General features: G+C 39.4%; 1 pseudogene across 1 annotated transcript; it reads right to left on the reverse strand.

The window, feature by feature from the left end:
* Positions 1-1,500: 1,500 nt before the first annotated feature.
* LOC149554763 (protein SMALL AUXIN UP-REGULATED RNA 9 pseudogene) lies at positions 1,501-2,843 on the reverse strand (annotated as a pseudogene). The gene has a single exon (XR_016365243.1). The product of XR_016365243.1 is annotated as a protein SMALL AUXIN UP-REGULATED RNA 9 pseudogene (transcript).
* Positions 2,844-3,061: the final 218 nt, after the last annotated feature.

Here is a 3,061-nt window from a genome sequence, read left to right on the forward strand (position 1 = left end):
AGGCTTGAGGGCATTGGCATTGTAAATGACTATACGCATGACAAATGTGGCGTCGGAAGGTAAAGGATTCATAGTCTAGCTGTTGAATCCAAGAAGAATAGCCTAGGCAAATTTTCAAAGAATTTGGAAAAGGATTATTTAAATCAATTTCAACACAAATATGGGCATAAGAAATAACCTTTTTATCCAATGATTGATGTGCTATAGCAATCGGCTTCCTAGGCGCAACGACAATCTGTCGAAGGATATCCTCTCGCCAGAACTCCAAAGGAAGCCAAGACAAGCGGACCCAAACAAAAACCCTCAAAGGGAGATCCTCAACATAATTGAACCCCGTATGCCAGGGTTTGACAAAAAGACCCACATGGTCAATAAAATATCGGCCTCCCTCAAAGGCCTGGTTTCGATCTGACATGCAAGAGAAATCCACCAAAAAATAGCTATTACTAGCTAGCATAATATCCATATCAACCTTCCACTTTCCACGAACGATGGATCCAAGCTTCCAAAGCCGACAGAGAAATCCAAATACCAAGAAACTTGCATATCAATGCATGTGTAGCCAAATAGTCCACATCTTCCATCACTGTTGGGATAACCAACACAGACTGATCCTACCTATGCGGAAGGCAACCATTAACTTTATTTAACTTTGAGCACTCACTAACATAAAATGTCTCCTTCTCCTGTGAACTCACCTCGAGAGAAGATCCATCACAAATGGAGGCTCTAGCAAGAATGAGACTCTTGGCGAACCCGCTCGCGGCCATAGGAGCCCAACAATCAAACTTTGAACAAAAAACCTATTCTAAGTTTTTTGGTCGATACAACCCAGCTATGGGTTAACTCACCACAGGAGAAATCATACGCAACAGACCAAGGATTTGCACAGGAAAAAACTCAGTGGCTATTGCAGCTCCTTTTTGCCCTCTGCACACTTCAATCAAAAAACCTTCGAACAGAGCTTTCTCAACAGACCGTGTTTCCGCCTCGTAGTTCATACCAACCACTATTGGAAACCTACACAACCACTTAATTAATCACCAAAACAAAACTAATAAGCAAAACTAGTAAAAGATGTGGTAGATACAATATTCAAGGTCCTCTTTAACAAAACCAATAAACAAAACTAGTGAAAGATGTGGTAGATACAATATTCAAGGTCCTCCTGAAAGATTACTACTATGTACATGTTGCCATTCTACAATTTAGTGTATTCATACAATCACTTTTATATGATTCATTCTATCATTTAAATCTCCATTATTACTTCCAAATAAAAAACCCATCAGCTTACATTTCTCTCATCTCCTTTTAATGCAAGTGACACTCAATCAGACTTTATGTCTTCAAACGTCATATGTTCTTTTAGTTTATGTTGGAAATCGAAACATGCAACTTCCCTTTCACCGAGTTGTCTCCCAAGGAAACAAGCTTTCATTTTGTTTGTTATATGATGAAAAACACGTCACAAACAAACTCCAAAAACGGACAAAAATATGCTGAATAATAACTTGATTCGTACAAGAAATCCAAATTTGCTTCGAAATTCGTGGCTTGAATTTACAGAAACAGCAAGTAATTACATTGTACCTGAAAAAATAGGTTCAGTAAGTTCAGGCGATCTAAATACCGGCATTCCTTACATTTAAATTAACAGATCTTAATGAATTTACCAGACTCTGAAAAACGCAGCTATTTAGGGCTAATTCTCTGGTTTTATGATAAAAATCTCATTTTTCAGATCTGTACAAATATTAATCGCTAAGTTATCTAGGTTAAAAACCTCATCAATGTACACACAATTTGATCATATCATTCAGATTGCAGCGGCAGATGATCAATTCAGTTAACAGACAGAAGAGGCGTCGAATCCTTCTCAAAAAGCATGGCCTGTGAGGAGCAATGGCGCCGATCGTCGTTAGCACATAATATACTCTGCAACTCCTCTAAATTTAGATGCTTTAAAATAGACACATCATTTCGGCCAAATAGGCGGAGAATTTGCTCAAACAGCAGCTCATCGCAGGGAATTGCGATGCCTCCTCCATAATTGAAGCCAAATTCTTTCTCCGCCTCCTCCAGAAGCGTACGGAAAACAGGGTAATTCAAATACGCCGTTCGGATCACAAATCTCGTAAAATGCTTCCCTACATATACTGCCAGGTGGCCTGCAGGGACATCGCCAGGAACGGCATGCCCCAGGTTCGACTCCTTCCTCGCCTCGGAAGAAGATCTGCACAAACGAGTGAAAACTTTACAGCTCAAAAAGCCTAGGGAAGCTTTCCGCGAACTCGCAAGCTTTCGCCATTTTCGTACAATCTGCTTCAAACACACAACATGTCTGATCCTGTAGCATTTGCTCCCGTTCATCTTCAAATTTCCAGAAAAGATCAAAACCCGTGAAAATTTGCTAGTGAGATCTCCTAAACCAGGCAAATTCTATGGATAATGACGCTAGTCAGATCTTTTCTGTGAATTCAGAGTGTAGAATCTATGAATTCAGAGTACAGAATCAAGAACAGGGGAAATTTCCATGGAGGAATTTCAGGTATGTAACCAAAAATTTGCAATGAGATCTCCTAAACAAGGTAAGTACTATACATTAGACTTTGCTCAGATCTTTTCTGTGAATTCTCAGGAAAGACTCAAGAACAGGGAAGATTTTCGTTGAGGATTCTCGGCTATAAATTCTGCAAGTGGGCTTCAATTACACGTTAGTGGTCAGGACATAAATAGATTCCATCTATGCCGTGAAAAACATTCATACGAAATGTACGAGGACTGAAAATAAGAAATCGGCAAAAATATTTTGGTTGATCACAGGTTGTCCGGCACTTTGGTTGTGGAGAATCGAATGCATGTGCAACCTTAGTACCAACTCTTTTACTTTGTATTGTTAAATTAAGTGGGCAGACTGTGTCGTGCATGTGCATTTGACCTTTTCGAAGGCTGCTTGAAAAGGACTAGAGATCTGATTAACTGCTCTCTTCACATGGGACATGTCTATATATGTACTTGAAACAAATGTAAATGTAAAACCTTGTTCAATATTTAAGTC

Source organism: Cupressus sempervirens, chromosome 5 (assembly GCF_028749045.1).
Source record: "Cupressus sempervirens isolate cs-2001-9-10 chromosome 5, ASM2874904v1, whole genome shotgun sequence".
Lineage (NCBI taxonomy): Eukaryota > Viridiplantae > Streptophyta > Pinopsida > Cupressales > Cupressaceae > Cupressus > Cupressus sempervirens.